The sequence below is a fragment of the Myotis lucifugus genome, unplaced genomic scaffold (genome assembly GCF_000147115.1).
Source record: "Myotis lucifugus unplaced genomic scaffold, Myoluc2.0 scaffold_777, whole genome shotgun sequence".
In the NCBI taxonomy this organism is placed as follows: Eukaryota; Metazoa; Chordata; class Mammalia; order Chiroptera; family Vespertilionidae; genus Myotis; species Myotis lucifugus.
In genome coordinates this window covers 4,997-24,021 of record NW_005871825.1, presented here as the reverse complement: position 1 = coordinate 24,021, position 19,025 = coordinate 4,997, and the positions used below count along the sequence as shown (strand labels likewise).

Below are 19,025 nucleotides of genomic sequence, written 5' to 3'. Positions count from 1 at the left end.
CTAAATATGCAAATCGACTGAACGGTGGAACCACTGGGAGAATGACCAGTCGCTATGATGTGCACTGACCACTAGGGGTCAGACCCTCAGCTTAAGAGCTGCCCCCAGCCCGCAGGCCCCAACTGGCGGCGGCAGGGGGCAGGGACAGCTAGTAGGTAGTGCCAGGCCAGCCAAGGCGAGTGTGAGTGGGGGCCCCGATCACTCTGCTGGTCGCCCCATAGATAAGCCCTGATGGCCAGCTAGGCCTAGGGACCTTACCAGTGCACGAATTTTGTGCACTGGACCATATATATATATATATATATATATGATATGAGCATTTGAGAAAGTAATGGAAGAAAGCCTAATTCACTAGAATTTCTATATTTGGCCAAAATATTATAAAGTGTGAGAGTGAGAAAAAATTAAGGCATTTTTCAGGTATACATGGTGGGGCAAAAGTAGGTTTACAGTTCTATGTGAAATATGGAGTTTATTATTCATTAATTACTGTATTATTTTCTGTATGAACAACTGTAAACCTACTTTTGCCCAATCCTGCATATGAGTTCAGAAAATAAACCTCCAATACACTCTCCTGTGAATCTAAATGAATTAAATTATTTTTATAACTATGGTTAAAAGAAGATAAGAAACCAAGAAAAGGGGACCAGGCAATCCACAAATTAAGGGAATATTTAAAAGAAACTAAGTGACATTTCTGGAGTAACTGTCTTAGTGGGTAACCATTTATATTGGATATAGATGCAAATCAGAAGAGAGTTCACCAAAGAAAGGAACTGATTACAAAATGATATGAACAATATAAAAAATAGAATAAAAAATGCTGCAATTCATCTGAATTTTATTTTTTTAAAGTTTCTAATTGCAATTCTTTCTATTACAATATTTGTACTAATGAACAAAAATAGACCCAGAGACATAGAAGCATCAAACAAACCATCAAATCTCAGAGGGAGGGTAGAGGAGGTTGGGGTGGGGGTTGGGGGGCGTTTAAGAGATCAACCAAAGGACTTACATGTAAGCATGTAAGCATAATCAATGGACATAGACAGTAGGGGGGTGAGGGCTTGTGCTGGGGGGCAGGAGTGAGTGAGGAAAAGTCAATGGGGGAAAAAGAAGATGTATGTAATACTTTCAACAATAAAGAATTAAAAAAAGAAAATTCATAAAATAAAAGACATGTCACCATAGTTTATTACTACTGCAATATTACTTTTTTATTTGAGCCTTTAAATATATCTTTTCTAATTTCATTATTTTTCCTTGATCATATTCTCATAAATTAAAAGTGTCCTTTGATTATGGAAAATCTGAGACATTTTGCTTATATACATGTGATACCTGTGTGATACATGTGATACATATTTTATATGTGTGATACATGTTTTCAAAGACATTTTTACCTTGCAGTGCCATCACAATATTCTCTGAGTCTGCTAAATAAATCTCTGTAAATTATCTGAAGATCCCAGTTGATGTTTTCATGTCTAGAAATCCACTTTAGTTCTTGGAGGTTTGTATGTATTGGTGGGAATAGCTGTTCAATAGATTTCTTTACATGGATTAGATATCATGCTTTAAGACCACATAAGCTAAGGTCCCAAATCCCTCAGCTCTCACACAAGCTACCCCAGTTCATGCCATTTATTTAGAATGGGATCTCTTTTATTCACTTGAGTTATACATCTATCTGCGGAGGTCGTGGCAGGGGTGAAGGATGAGTGATGGGGTTTGTTGAATTCTGGATTTCTGAGAGTTCTTTGTACAGAGATAGTGGAGAAGTGAGGTGGAATGAGCAACTATTCTAGCTAGAGTATTTCAAATAATGTACAAGTTTTTGTTTCACATCTCATTCTGGGATTCTTTAATTCACTTGGCTTTTCTAACCTTTTATGTCTCTGAATTTCTATAAAAACAGATATGCATTATGCAAGTCCCAGAAGAAGATAGAAAGAAAGAGCAGAGATATTACTTGAAGTAATAATGGCTAAAAACTTTGAAAATCTCCTTAATTTGATGAAATACTGCAAATCCAAGAAAGCTAATGAACTTAAAGTAAGATAAACCCAGAGCCCCACAATGAGACACATTATAATCAAACTGTTGAAACACAAAGACAGAAAATGCTAAAAATAGCCAGAGAGGAGTGACTCACCCCATTAAGGGCATCCTCAATAAATTTATCAGCCAATGTCTCATCAGAAACCTCGAGACTGGAAGGTAGCAGGTGATATATTTCAATGGTTAAAAGTGAAAAATAAAATAAAATAAAAAATAAAGTCAAATTAGAATTCTATAGTAACCAAAGCTATCTTTTAATATGAGGAAGAAATTAAGACATTTCCAGTTAATTCAATAGTACTACATCTACCCTACAAGAAATGTTAAAGGAAGTCCTTCAGATACAAATGAAAGGACACTAGACAGTAACTCAAAGCATATAATGATCTAATTATCTCCACTAACGGTAAATGGATGAGAAAATAAAAAAAGCCAGTATTGTAATCTTGGTTTGTAACTTCACTTTTTATTGTCTATACAATTTTAAAGACAAATTCATAAAAAAAATAATTTCTATAATGTTACTTTTATACACTTAATAGCCCTTTTCTTAAAACTGTTTAGAAAACCTTAATTACATATTCCTTAGATTTGCGACATCCAATATGAGAAAGAGAAGCTTCATCTAGAATCTCCATTGCTAAAAATAGGTTGTATGGCTTTTAACTATAAAAATTAGTCTGTAGACTTTGTGTTTTTAGAGGACCAAAATAACCCTGGCTGAAGGGAAGTCAGGAGCAAAGGTATGGGTAACGAATAGAGATGGGCTTTGCTCAAGACAGTCATTACATCCATTACATCCATAAAGAAAGACAAGGCTTAAAATGAAAGTCAGAAGGGGAAAGAGGAGCCCCATGGCAACTTGCAAAGTGTCTGGTTCTGAAACCTAATATGGTGCAGGGGAATGCCATGATTCAGGAAAATAACTTATAACAATTTTATTGATCCATTAAAAAATAAAAGCTGCACAGTAACTCTTATTATCCCCCCACCCTTGGATAAATCTCTTAGCACAGATTATGGTTCCGAAGAACTGGTTCTCCAATAGCTATCCAAAGGAAAAACTTGGTGAAGGATTGCAGGTCTTACACTACCTATTATATCTGTAAAGGAGAACTGATCAAGCCACAGTGGTGTCAAATGACCATCATGCTGCCCAGCTGGTGTGGCTCAGTGGTTGAATGTCGACCTATGAACCACAAAGTCATGGTTTGATTCCCAGTCAGGGCATAGACTGGGGTTGCGAGCTCAATCCCCACTGTGTGGCATGCAGGAGGCAGCTGATCAATGATTCTCTCTCCCTCTCCGTTCCTCTCTGAAATCATTAAAAATGTATTTTAAAAAAATGATCATCATGCCAACTCCTTAATTGAACATAGTGCATTGACTACTAAGGGAAAGCAGATTTCATAGGTGTCCCTACTTGTTCCTTTCCTATTCCCTTCCATTACATTTAATGACACTCACATACATTCCCACATATTTTTCATCTGTCAATGCAATACATCATAGTATTCTGAAAATACATGGTGAACTGCTAGTTCCCTACTCCAAATAAGTTCTCCCTTTTTTTCTTAGTAACAGAACTCTCATCTTATTCAGGTAGCAATGTAAACAGCTTTAAACAGTGTTTCCCAGTCAACCTAATAGGTTGATGTGGCGTGTAAAATAAGTCTTGCTAATATGTGAAAAAGCAGCATGAATTGTGTGGGAATTGTGAAAAACCTCCTTAGAAAGGTGGAAGAGAGCTCATGTGTACCCCGTTTGGTTCTTCCCACTTCTTCCTTTCCTGCTTCTGGAAGGATCATGAGGCAAATTAAAAATGGAAGACTGGGCTAAGGACAGTAGAGCAAAAGTAGAAGAGGATATTTGTTCTGGCAAACGAGGAGCTATTATACCAGATCTGGAATGCCTATCTCTGGATTTCTTTTATATAAAAAATCAATTAATATATTTTAAATTCTTATGTTTTATAAGAATTATAACTAGAAGGTAAATATAAGACCTGTCATGTATACAGACTGGATTTTATTAGACAATCCACTTTAATTTCATAATATTAATACATTTTTATTTTAGAAACTATATTTTTCCTCTCTAAAAAGCATAATGTACTTTCCCCTTCCTAAAATGAATTTCCCCATAATGTTCACTTGGAAAAAATATTAATTTGACTATGTTGGCCCTTGCTGAAATATCATATAAAGTATAAAGCCTTCCCAGATGTTTCTTGTCCATGTTACTGGCTTTCTATTATTGCCACAATACCATCACTTCTGCTTTGCTCTCATAATGTCACCACTTGCTGTGATAAATTGACTAGATACCTGGTGCATGAAATTCATGCACAGGGGTGGGGGGGGAAGGGGCGTCCCCTCAGCCCAACCTGCACCCTCTCCAATCCGGGACCCCTCAGGGGATGTCCGATTGCCTGTTTAGGCCTGATACTGGGGATCGGGCCTAAACGGGCAGTTGGACATCCCTCTCACCACCCAGGACTGCTGGCTCCTAACTGCTTACCTGCCTGCCTGCTTGATTACCCCTAACTGGCCCCACTGCCAGCCTGATCATTCCTAACTACCTCTGCCTGCAGACCTGATTGCCCCTAACTGCCCCCCCTGCCAACCTGGTCACCCCCAACTTCCCTCACACCCTGGCCTGGTCGTTCCTAACTGCCCCCCTCACCAGCATGGTTGCCCCTTACTGCCCCCCAGCCAGCCTGCTCACCCTCAAGAACCCCCCTCTGCCAGCCTGGTCTCCCTAACTGCCCCACCCACCAGCCTGGTTGCCTCTTACTGCTCCCCCTGCCAGCTTGGTCACCCCCAACTGCTCCCCCTGCTGGCCTGGTCACCCCTAACTGCCCCCCTCCCGCCCCGCTGGCCTGGTTGCCCCTTGCAGCCTGCTGCTCAGTAGTTTGGTTGTCCCTCACTAACCCCCCTGCTGGCCTTGTCACCTCACTCAGCCTGTATGGTTGTCCATTTGGTTGTTTTGGATGTGACAGCCCCTGACTCTTTATGTATATATAGATTAGCTTTTGCATGTGAGAATTGTGTGTGAATTTGGAACATGTATATCATCTCACCTATTTTGTATGTAAACACATGAAACATATCAATTTATGTCATGCACATATTCACAAAATAAATTCAATATTAAATTTTGATTATTTAACATCAAAAATTATCTAGAGAAACACTCTTAGAATGTCACTAATATTTAAAATACATTTTATTTATGTATGTGTCTATATATATATATATATACAGAGAGAGAGAAAGAGAGAGAGAGAGAGAGAGAGAGAGAGAGAGAGAGAGAGAGATCACATCAGCATTACCCCTAAAAGAAACCAATATTTTTCTGAGAATCTTGATATACTAATACCTAATCATTGCTTATTCACTTTCAATTATTTCTAAATTTAAACCAAACATATTTAAAATGTTAATTAGCTACCTAGACAGTTCATCTGGTTAACCACCTCAATTTAAAAATGACATTTAATCAAGGAAAAATGTGGGGGAAAATAACATTTGAGTATATTCCTTTCCAGCATTTTTTTTGTTTGTTTTGTTTTATCTTGCAAAATAAAGTACTTAAGGAATTCATCCATGATTTTCTAAGACCTAGTTGATAAATATTTTCACTTGAAACTTCCAAAATTCTCACCAGTCCAAACTAAACTTAATATCTTCCTCCCCAAAATAGCTCATTCTCCATTTTCTTATTTTGTATATGACTGTTTTAATCCCTCGAACCTATAACGTGGTACCTAACTCAAGTTTGTCCATCATGGCTTTATAACTATCTTCCATACCTATCATACACTGTTTATTTCCAGAGTTACCCTGATGATTCAATTATTGCATTGTAAGAATTTAATATTACTGGCTTTATACCATATTACCTAACCTAAAATTTACAATGTTTCTTTATTGCATAAAGATAAAATTCCTCTGATTTAAAAGGCAGGCCTCCATGTTTCTTCCAGCAATTTATCACACACTGCTAATTTATCTTCTCTGCTATAATCAGACACTAGAGTCCCTGAAACTTTCATGTGACTTTTTTATCCCCAAATGCCTTCTTTTATGTCTATTTGTCTCTTCACTGAGGATCTCAGATCGTTGTGCTTTCTGAAGTTCTTTCTAGTAATTATAATATTTTTTTTAATGTTAAGAGTCATCACTCATTATCAGCACTTCCTCGCTGCCTCTAATCAGTTACCTCATTGTGCAGGTAATGGCATGTGAGTGGTTTTATTCCTCTTTAATGGAATTTAATTTGTAGCCTTTGTGGGCTTCTCATTTAGAGGCTTTGCTCTCGATGACTGGTTGTCGCACTGTGCTGTTTGGTTGCTTGTCTGCAAAGTATTAGATGTCTGAACACTTGTTTAGAAGAAAATGGCAAAGTCAACTCAAAATGAAAAATTATATTATTTAATAACAGGAATAAGAGATATTGAATTCATGGACATATATTTAGTAGTGGTAATAGTGTCAATGTTCCCAAGGGCCTTTAACAGTATTTAATAAAATCTTCACAATAATGTTTGAAAATAAGTATCATAATGTTATTTTAATCTCAAAACTGCCTGGTAATGGCACAAGAACAGATATATAGATCAATGGAATAGAATAGAAAACCCAGAAATCTACCCGAACCAATATGCTCAATTAATATTTGACAAAGGAGGCAAGAACATACAATGGAGTCAAGACAGTCTCTTCAATAAATGGTGTTGGGAAAATTGGACAGATACATGCAAATAAATGAAACTAGACCACCAACTTACACCATACACAAAAATAAACTCAAAATGGATAAAGGATTAAAATGTAAGATGGGAAACCATAAAAATACTAGAGGAATCCAAAGGCAACAAAATATCAAACATATGCCGAAGCAATTTCTTCACCGATACAGCTCCCAGGGCATTGGAAACTAAAGAGAAAATAAACAAATGGGACTACATCAAAATAAAAAGCTTCTGCACAGCAAAAGAAACCATCAACAAAAAAACAAGAAAGCCCACTGCATGGGAGAACATATTTGCCAATGTTATCACCAATAAGGGTTTAATCTCCAACATTTATAGGGAACTCATACAACTTAACAAAAGGAAGATAAAAAATCCAATAAAAAAACGAGCAAAGGACCTAAATAGACACTTTTCAAAAGAGGACATTCAGAAAGCCAAGAGGCATATGAAAACATGCTCAAAGTCACTAATCATCCAAGAGATGCAAATCAAAACAACAGTGAGGTACCATCTCACACCTGTCAGAATAGCTATCATCAACAAATCAACAAAGGACAAGTGCTGGAGAGGATGCGGAGAAAAGGGAACCCTCGTGCACTGCTGGTGGGAATGCAGACTGGTGCAGCCACTATGGAAGACAGTATGGAGTTTCCTCAAAAAGTTAAAAATGGAACTTCCATTTGACCCAGTGATCCCACTTCTAGGAATATATTCCAAGAAACCAGAAACACCAATCAGAAAGGATATATGCATCCCTATGTTCATAGCAGCACAATTCACCATAGCTAAGATCTGGAAACAGCCTAAGTGTCCATCAACAGATGAGTGGATTATAAAACTGTGGTACATCTACACGATGGAATACTATGCTGCTGTAAAAAAGAAGGAATTCTTACCATTTGCAACAGCATGGATGGAACTGGAGAGCATTATGCTAAGTGAAATAAGCCAGTCAATGAAGGAAAAATACCACATGATCTCACTCATTTATGGATAATAAAGACCATTATAAACTGATGAACAAAAATGGAGACAGAGGCAGAGCAGCTTCGAACAGACTGTCAAACTACAGTGGGGAGGCCGGGGAGGGTTGAGGGGGGGTGGGGTAAGAGATCAACCAAAGGACTTTTATGCATGCATATAAGCATAACCAATGGACACAAGACACTGGGGGTTAGGGGAGGCCGGGGGAAGGTCAAGGGGGGAAAAAAAGGAGACATATTTACTACTCTTTGTAATATTTTAAACAATAAAACAAAATTTTTTTAAAAAAGAAAAAATTAAAATAAGTTACTGTTAGCATAGGTCACCGACTCTGCAAATGGTAGTGCAGCAATATGTACTCAAATCTATCTTATGTGGAAATTTATTCCAATATAAATCTTCAAATTTTATACGCAGTGAGGAAAGGTTTTGGTATAAAAATAAGAGCAATTTTAAATTTATGTTGAAGAAGTTGTTTATTTTTTCACTCCCTATGATAGCACAGTAACCGGAAATCCTAGAAAAGAGGAACATGAGATACTCCGTATTTAACATAACAATTTGGTTAAAAGGACGTATTAGTCTCCCTTTTACTTTTGGAAGCTATAGCAGAGCATAATGAGCAGCTGTGTGGACATGGCAGCAGCTTATTTGAAGAATAGAAATTTCTCATTTATTTCCAAAGTAATAAACAAAAACTCCTTTAATTTTTCATGGACAATTTAGAAATATGATGGAGACAGGGTCACAGCATAATGAATTTGTTTTGTGGCTAATAGATACAGGTCTATTGTACTTACAAATGCAATCACAGATTAACAAAATAACCCTTATGTAATTAACCCAGTACAAATACACAGATTAATCAGTCCTTTTCATCACTGACAACCTTGTCTAAAAAAATATTAAAAAAAGCTCTCACATCTAAAACTAAACAACAAAAGGGAACATGAAGAGAAAGGTAATAATTCTATTGTTTTCCTAAGATATTTACAAATGACATATATGAGACAGTATAAATATACATATTAAAAATATAATATCTATACTGTTTGTATTAGGCTGGGAAGTTTGGATCCTTACCAAAATATTAATGAAATTTTGTGTAATATATTATGGGATCAGTCATTGGAATGGTAATATAAATCTCAGTTATGTTTGAGAACGCTATGAGTAATTTACCTATATGTTAGGATATGTGGAAACTTAATTGATTTGTGGAATCATCTGCTTATACTTTTTATTTTCCTTTTATCAAGTATTTATTTTACTTCATTTAAGTAGATGCAAAAAGAAAATTAATTGCTCTATTTAAAGTACTATCTTACAATCTCCCTTCTTTACCTAATCACCAGCCTTTAGGAAAAAAAAACAATAACAACACCAAGGGGGTTTAAAATTAGAAGTTATAACTGGCCAGTCATAAGTACTCAGCATCATTGATATTCCCTCATGAGGAAAGATATTCCATATGTATAAAAATAGACAGCAATTCCCTTTGATGAGTTAAATATAATTCAAATTTCAAAAATAAACACAATAGAAGGACCAACAAAAAACATGTGGACTAGGTAAATGTAGATGACATTTACTATTCTTAATTTAGTTTTGATACATTTACAAAAATGTTAATGTTAGAAAAAAACATGCTTATTTTCAAAATTTTCTTTACAAGTATTTATATATCATTGGCTTACTCAGTGCTACATTAATTTTAGCCTTCCATAGTTAAATCACATTTGTTGGGGATGTCCTGATGTCCAAGCTATTGTTATATAGCAAATAACAATAATTTAAAGTTGTGAGGACTCTGAGAGAAAAAAAATACTAGCATCTTTCATAAAGAACCTGATAATGGAGAAAGTTAATCTGGCCAAAGTCACAGAAGTATTTATTGTCCTTAATTAGCACCTCTAATTCCTTTTACCTTGTTCTCTCCATAGCATCTTCATTATGCTCACCAAAGGTATTTGCTATTCTGCTATGGTTAAGAGATTTCAATTTTTCATCTATATGAACACTGTAGTTAAGGAAATGTTTTGATTTTCAAAGTCTTAACTCGAAGCAATATTCCATTTTTCTGGCATCATGTATCTGTATACCTAAAGATATAGTCAAATCCTGAGGATGCTAACTCATTATGAATTGTGGTAGAGAAAAAAATATTCAGAACAAGAGAGGAAAGGAAAGCTGGAAAGTCCAATGTATTTTTAATTTTTTTAAACTGATTTTTAGAAAGAGGGGAAGCAAGAGGGATAGAGAGATAGAAACATCCATGAAAAGCATTGATTGGCTGCCTCCTGCACACCTCCTACTGAGGATGCAGCCCACAACCCAGGCATGTGCCCTGACCTAGAATCAAACTGGCGACCTCTTGGCTCATAGAGATGCTCAACAATTGAGCCACCCTGGCCAGGAAGTCCAATGTATTTTTAAATAATGTGTTCTTTTTGTTAAATAAAGTTTTTGATCAACACAGCATGTCAAATCATTTTATTTTTAGCTTGTTATAGTACACTAGAGGCCTGGTGCATGAAATTCGAGCACGGTGGGGGGGGGATCCCCTCAGCCCAGCCTATACCCTCTCCAATCTAGGACCCCTTGGAGGATGTCTGACTGACCTGGCAGTCAGACATCCCTCTCACAATCCTGGACCGCTGGCTCCAAACCACTCACCTGCCTGCCTGCCTGCCTGCCTGTTCATCCCTGGCTGCCTCTGCCTGTCAGCCTGATTGTCCCCAACTACCTCCCCACCTCCTGCTGACCTGGTTGCCCCCAACTGCGCCTCCTGCCCGCTTGGTCACCCCACACAGCCTGCTGCTCAGTCGTTTGTCATCTCTCAATAACCTCCCTGCCGGCCTGATCACCCCACGCAGTCTTCTGCTTGGTCGATTGGTCTCCCCTCACTATTCCCCTGCCGACCGGGTCACCCCACACAGCCTGCTGCTTGGTCATTTGGTCACCCCTCACTAACTCCCCCGCTGGTCTGGTCACCCCACATAGCCTGCTACTCGGTCGTTTGGTTGTCCCTCACTAACCCCCCTGCCAGCCTGGTTGCCCCACGCAGCCTGTTCGGTTGTCCATTCAGTTGTGATGGTCACTTAGGCTTTTATATAGATAGATTTCAAACTGTACTAAATTAAGACATTGATACCTTGTTAGCAACACTACAAATTGCCATTGTCACCAAACCCTGTTCATGTCACTAATTTCAATATAAGAAGTGATAAGAATTTTTCCCATTTTTAACAAGTCAATTAATTCACATTGATAAATTCAACTCAAGTGTTACCCATAGAATGAATATATGTGCATTTTGTATTGATACAATAAAATATTGTGCATATCTTAGATTAGAGAAACTTGGTAGTCATCTAACAAACACTTATAGTTGATGGTTTTCTTACTCAAATTAGAGAATATTTTCTTCTCCACCTTTACCTAGAAAATATATGCACAATTAGATATTATAAAGCTGTCAAATTTATTTCATATCTCCTTGTTAAACAGGAAGAATGACAAGCAGAAATCATCAGAGATTATCTCATATTGCATGAGAACTCATATAGGCTTTGCATAGCCATTGTGGTCACAATAAGTCCCAAATAGACATAATAAAAAATGAAACATTCATTTAAGGAAAATAAAAATCATGAGTATTATTGAGTTGCTCTAGCACTTATATGTCAGGAAATAACTGAATGAGTTAGCAGTAAAAGTCTTTTTTAAAATTATACATATTTAACAAGTCATGCAATGAAATATTCTTTTGAGCATTAGACCAATGTGAAAAAAAGTAAACAAATGTTGGAGTCATTGGCCTAAATACTACTGTTGATGTAAATGACTTAAATTTTCAGCAAGATAGTTACTATTGAGGAGGCTGAGAAGTGCTAATTTTTGTATTATTAATTTTTTTCTTACAAGTACTCTCCTCACATTTTCTGCATGCATGTATTTTTTTGAGGTTGATCTAAATTTAATCACACTGTCATATATCTGTAGCAAATATGCAACTTTGATTATATATATAGTTCTATCCAAAGATATTTCCTTAATATCTCAAAATATTGTGATTTCTAAGGTTTATATCTATTGAATTGGGGGTAAAAGTCTTACATAGAATATTCTTTTTAAAAGAAGATACTACATTTTAATGATCAGATTATCAAATTATGACATGCCTCCAAATTCTCCAATTTAATTTCCTAATTTCTGTAAATATTTAGTGAAAAATAAGCAACATCAATGCTCATTGAGTTAAAATGTATTATGCCTAAAGAAGGGTCTTAGACCAGATGCAGGGTGGGTCAAAAGTAGGCTTACAGTTATTCATATGGAAAAAATAATACAATGATAAATTAATAATATAAGAATAAACTGTATTCCTCATTCTCACAACTATAAGCCTACTTTTGCCCCAGTCTGTCTTGTGGTTCTTTTTTTTTTAATTCTAGAAGATTTTCACATCTTAGAATATATTAATACTAGAAGCCCAGTACACGAAAATTTGTGCACTGGGAGGGCGGGGTTCCTCAGCCCAGCTTGTGCTCTCTTGCAGTCTGGGACCCCTCGGGGGATGTCCCACTGCGGCTTATTCTGTACAATATAATTATTTTATTATATACTAGTTCATTATTTTTCATTACCTTTCAGTTTCTGGTTCATTCTATTTTTACAATGTGCAATACTAGAAAATCCAACAGTCTAGGAGAGCCACAAAACAGTATGAGTTTCCCTGCTGATCAGGATGTTGCTAATACCTGGAGCTTTCCCTCATCTTATTTTAGATTTCTCACTTAGATTTTGTGGTGGCACTGTTGTGGCAGAATGCACGGGAGAACGACCTGGAGCTTTTCCTCATTTTTTTTAGATTTCTCACTTAGATTTTGTGGTGGCACTGTTGTGGCAGAATGCACGGGAGAATGATCAGCTAGCACTCTGAGGGAGGAAAGTTTAAACTTTATTTCGCAGATCTGCTAGTCCAGGGGAATTCCACATCTAAAGCCTGAACTCAACTTGTGGGAAGACTCTGACCTATATAGCTCCTCCTTTGGCGGGTCCCTGAGTGTCTCCACAGCTCCGCCCAAGTCAGTCAGAGTGGGGAAGCAAGACTACAGTTTTAACCAGATACTGAAGTAGGTTGCCAGCCCCCCATTTTCCTTTTCAGTAACATAATTCAATATTTAATGGTATGTTTAATTGTTTTTTAAACATCCTGTAATATAACACAACCATTCACACCTATATTTTTCTATAGTGCCTAATTCTTTATAGGCTAATACTGATTGTCAGTGGAGTAAAGTGAAACAATGGTCTATGGAAACCTTATTTTTAAGCCCTGCATATGATAGTAGAAAATTTGAATTAAAAATGATCTAGTTTTTTTCTATGGTTTCCAATGTCTCCCATTTTTCTAAACTCACAACATTCTATCCTCTTTTGTGTATGGTTTTATGCTCATTGCTGTTTTCTGCTAACCTCAACCCATGCTTCTCTCAGCACCAGACCGAACTATCCAAATACCTAGTTTGAATTTCCTTTTAGAAATCTGAAAGTTATTTTTTAGGGGAAGAATTAATTGCTTACTCCTGATATTTCCTTATAAGTGCATAGAGATCTAATAGTATGTGTGTGTGTGTAGGGGGGGGGAACCACTCTAACCTCATTCCATATTTTATACAATCACAAACAAAATTCATTTGATTGGGAAACAGGGAGTGGTTATGTATAGGCTTGATTCAGCTTTCTTCCCATTGGAACCAAAGAGTCATCAAGGGATATATTTTTCACTCTGCCCATGCCTAGTCCTTCACCATGTTCTCTTTTCATTGCCACACACTAATACAAGGAGTTAAATTTAAATTCTCACGTATCAATAGAATAGAAAAGGTTTTTTAGACTACAATTTGCTTTAAGATCCAAGCAACCATAGAGAACAAAACAAGTGTTGCATAAAGAGTAAACACATTTTTAAATCCTGCAAACCTTAGCAGTCAACGTGATTTAACAAACATTACAGAATGACACATTCAGCCTTCAAAAGGTTAATGCCTGAGGCTATCAAATAGGCATGAATTGATTAAATGAGGATAAAGTAGGATAAATTAAAATTTCACCCTTAGCCATGATATTAAATCTTCTCAACCTCAACTATTCATCTCCCATTTCTGCAAATTACTCTCTCAAAAATAGAGAACATGTACTCCAAGTTAGCTCTAACAATAAGGGTTAGAATACTATTCTGAAGATTTTAAAACAATAAGGATACAAAAGTATTTCAAGGGCATAACACTCCCCACAGGAGATCTAATTAGTTGCTTGTGGTCATTCTGAGCATTCTACTGAATACATCTGCCTCCTAGATGTCCAATATCCCTCCATCTGCTTTGTCAGCTATATTCTTAAGGGCACAACATGAAATATTGAAATCAGCAAATTAAATGCTTGGGTCTTAAATAGAAAATTCAGAGAACCAAATGAAACAGATAGAAATAATGAGAAAGAGTTCTAATCAATGAGGTGTTAAAGAGAACACTAACTGTCAGATGTACAGAAATGATTATATTCAGAAAGTTACAAAACAATAACATGTTTAATATGTTCAAGGTAGAAACTTCATAAAGCACCAAAAGGTGGGAAGAATGGCTGGGCTGTATGTTTTATGTTTTAAAAAACAAAACACTAATGCAATGGATTTGATGACAAGAGCTCTAGTCTTACATTTTAATTCCACTAGGAGTCTAGTTCTCATCCAATGGTATATTTTGTTAGTCATAGAAAAAAGAAAAGAAAAATATTGTGCCAAATTCTGGTACAGTATATCAAATCTCTTTTCTGATACAGTTTACGCTGCCAACAAAACACTCAGTCCCAATCAATAAGTAAATAACTCGAGGAAAATATGGTTGGAAATGAGTTGAAACAGAGGTACAGTGTAGAGGAGGAAAATAAATCCTCTCACAATGCTGAGAGATTTCTGCATTATTTTAGTTATAAAATAATGCAGATAACTAACTTATCTGCATATAACTAACTTAAAATTGGGCATTTGTGAATTATATATATTTCACATGTGTGGAACATTGGTAAAAATGGACATAATTTATTTTATTTAATTCTCTTTTTAAGAGTTCTTTTAAAAATAAATTGGAAGAGGCTGAATGTTTTCTTATTCAAAAATCAATCAGCAAACAAGTTTACATGTTAAGAAGTAGAGGTGAGTTCTTTATATATTGGATATTAACTCCTTATGGAGCTGTTGTTTGCAAATATCTTTTCCCATTATGTTGGTTGCCTTTTTGTTTCATTGGCAGTTTCTTTTTGCTGTGCAAAAGCTTTTTAGTTTGATATAGCCCCATTCATTCAATAATCCAATTAAAAAATGAGCAGGGTTCCTAAGTAGACAATTCTCCCAAAAAGACATACAAATGGACAAGAGACATATGAAAAGATACTCAGCTTCACGAGCTGTTAGGAAAATGCAAATCAAAACTCCAGGATACACCTCACAACTGTTAGCATGGATATTATCAATAATAAAAGTAATAACAAGTGTTCGAAAGGCTGTGGAGAAAAAAAGACACCTCATCCACTGCTAGTGGGAATGTAAACTGGTATAGCCACTATGGGAAACAGTATGGAGGTTTCTCAAAAAAATTAAGAATAGAGTTAGCACCCTGGGCAGGTGGTTCAGTTGGTTGCAGCATCATCACCTACACCAAAAGGTTTCTGGTTTGATTCCTGGTCAGGGCACATATCTGAGTTGGGTTTTATCCCCAGTTTGGGAGGCAACCAATTGATGTTGCACATCTCACTCACTCTCTCTTTCTCATTCTCTCTCTTTTTCTCTCTGATCCTTTCTTTAAACATATCCTTGGGCGAGGATTAAGAAAAAAAAGAATAGAGTTAGCATATGACCCAAAAAATGTGAAAACATTTATTTACAAATATATATGTACCCCTATATTTTCATTGCAGCATTATTCATGCTGGCCAAGACATGAAAACATGATTGGATACTGAAGACCTGGTACACATGCACAATGGAATTCTACTAAATCATTAGAAAAGATGAAATACTGCCATAGCAACAACATGGATGAACCTTGAGAATATCATGCTAAGCAAAATAAGTCAGACAGAAAAAAATTAAGAACCACATGATCTCACTCATATGCAGGATATAAAACTGAAAGCAACAAAGGAACAAACAAAAGCTCATAGACACAGACAGCAGTATGGTGTTTACCAGGGGGAAGGGGAGTGAGGAGGTAATAAAGGGTAAAGGGGCTCAAATATACGGTGCTGGAAGATGATTTTACTTTAGGTGGTCAACACACAATGCAATATACAAATTATGTAGCATAGAAATGTACACTTGAAGTCTACATAAGCATATTAATCAATGTCACCTCAACAAATTCAATAATAAAAAAGAAAGTAGCAAGAACATGTGGCTTTCCAGGTGTTTTGTAGAACTTCTTAAAAAAATAAACTTTTTTTCTAAGTATAATATTTTAACAATGATAATTACAAAAGATGTTAAAAACAGTTCATAAAATCCAATTACTTCTTTAATATATCAGATATTTGACATAATAACTCATATCAATTTTAATAACTCTCATATAAAGCATGGTGAAAAGAAATTTTGTTTCATAATTAGAAAACTTATACTAAAACTTGCTGCAAAAAAATCCAACAGTTTGAAAATATGATCTATGCCCAAGTAGTATAAAATGAAGCCAGAAGTCTTCAAAACTAAAACATTTTTCTTCCTAATATTTTCTCTCACTCTATCTCTTTTTATGTGTTCTGAAATTGTTGAGACTCAAATTCAAGCGATGCTGAGCTGTTCTGATTTGACTCCTTTGGTACCTGTTTTTTTTCCACCACTATTATCCTTGGATTTATCTTCTTCCTTAACATAAGCTTTTTTGACTTGTTTCCTTCTTGTCTTTCTTCATTCTAGTTTTCTTGCCCCTTTCTTATGATAAGCCACATTTCTATGATCTCCTTCTTCTTTCTCAGAATCAGAATTCTTCATCACAGACTATTTGTCTATGCTCAAATAGAAATTCTCTAGTCTGCATCTTCTCCTTCTTCATCTCCACTGTCTTTATGAAAAGCATCTTCTGGAATAGCTTGCATTTGGACACCAGGTGCATGAGGGAACACTTGTAAATTTTCAAATAAATACCTTTTTTGCCAAAACCGGTTTGGCTCAGTGGATAGAGCGTCGGGCTGCGGACTGAAAGGTCCCAGGTTCGATTCCGGTCAAGGGCATGTACCTGGGTTGCGGGCACATCCCCCCGTGGGAGATGTGCAGGAGGCAGCTGGTCGATGTTTCTCTCCCATCGATGTTTCTAACTATCTATCTCTCTCCCTTCCTCTCTGTAAAAAATCAATAAAATATATTTTTTTAAAAAAAACAAATAAATACCTTTTCCATATATTCCGGAAGTGTTTTGTTTTGTCATGTTTGAAAGACTAACACACAGTTTCAAGCCTGGTCCAAAATCTCAAAGTAATCATTATATGGCAATTCATGGATAATCTCACAAACACATGCAACTGTAATCTCATACGTTGAACATTGAGCAACAATATAAATTGTGTATCTACATTCTCAAGGCGTCAGAAATGATAAATTGAAAGATTTTATAAGTTCTACATGCTTGAGCATCAGATTGAAATAATCAAGTTTATTGCCAGATAGTGAGTCTGCCCCAAATTCTAACTAGGTTGATACATCTCCATCACTTTCAGATAATGACTCATCATCCATCTCAATTCTCATTAGAAAATTGATAGCATAGTGCTTGCCTTTCCCTGTACCAATATCCCTCAAGTCTCCTAGGAATGATGCAGTTGCTACATGATCTGTTGTATAAAAAGTTACTTCAACCCCATCACCACGATGGATATCAATCTATAATAATAAAATGTAATGTGCTAATTAGACCAGACATCCTTCTGGACGAAGCCACGGCAGGGGAGGGCAGTTGGGGGCAATTGGGCCATCAGGGGAGCAGTTAGGTGTCAATCAGGCTGGCAGGCAGATGAGCAGTTAGGAGCCAGTGGTCCTGCGGTATCGGGCCTAAACCAGCAGTCGGACATCCCCCGAGGGGTCCCAGATTGGAGAGGGTGCAGGCTGGGTTGAGGGATACCCGCCCCCCCCTCCATGAACAAATTTTGTGCACTGGGCCTCTAGTTGTAGGTATAACTTCACAGCCCCAGCAATTGAGCCACCAGTTGAGAGCTGACAAACAGAGTCCATCAAACATGCTGGGTGAGCATCTTTGCCCATTTTTTAATTTGATTGTCTTCTTTTTGTTAAGTTGATGAGTTCTTTATCTATTTTGGAAATTACCCCTTATCAGATGTATCATTGGAAAGTATGTTCTCCCATAAAATGGAATCCATTTTCATTTTGTTGATGGTTTCTTTTGCTGTGCAGAAGCCTTTTATTTTGATGTAGTCCCATTTGTTTATTTTTCCTTGGTTTCTCTCCCGAGGCGATATATTGGTGAAAATTCTGCAATGTGAGATGTCTGAGATTTTGCTGCTTATGGCCCTGATTGTACAGTGGTTAGTACTTTGTGTTGTGAATGTAGAATTTTGAATCACAGTGTTATTTTGTTATTTCTTTAACAGTGGCTCTATGGGGACTGTGTATTTCCATTTTTCTATATAATTCATAACCTAGCATCAAGTTATGAGTCATGTGGATTCTATGAGATGCCATAAGATGGCCCTGTCCATAATAATAATTTCAAATATCACAACTGTCTTAGTAGCCCTTTATGTTTTGCCACCTCCTTGACAGTACACCATGGGCATCAAGGCCACAGCCAGCTCCGGGCTCTGACTCCTCCTCCTGCTTCCATGACTGGGCAAGAAGAGGAATAAAACTTTTTGAAAGGATCATATGAAACTCACTTGAAAATCTATTCAATGACTTATAGCTAGATAAAGAATTGATGTATTCACATGATTAATGAAGAGCCCACACATTTTAGGGAGAGAGGAACAAGAAGGGAGAAAATGAAATTTTATTTAATAAATAAAGATATCAAAAAGTTTTTCATATGTAATAAAAACTGGCTTTAGTAGTAGAGGTTTTTATAAACCAGTTGAGAAACACTAGAATGAATTGTAGAAACTACAAAGAAGATACATGAGTTGAAATACATATTATATAAAATTTTGAATA

General features: G+C 36.4%; 1 pseudogene; it reads right to left on the bottom strand.

Moving 5' to 3' along the window:
• Positions 1-16,646: 16,646 nt before the first annotated feature.
• On the bottom strand, positions 16,647-17,750 carry LOC102430182 (annotated as a pseudogene).
• Positions 17,751-19,025: the final 1,275 nt, after the last annotated feature.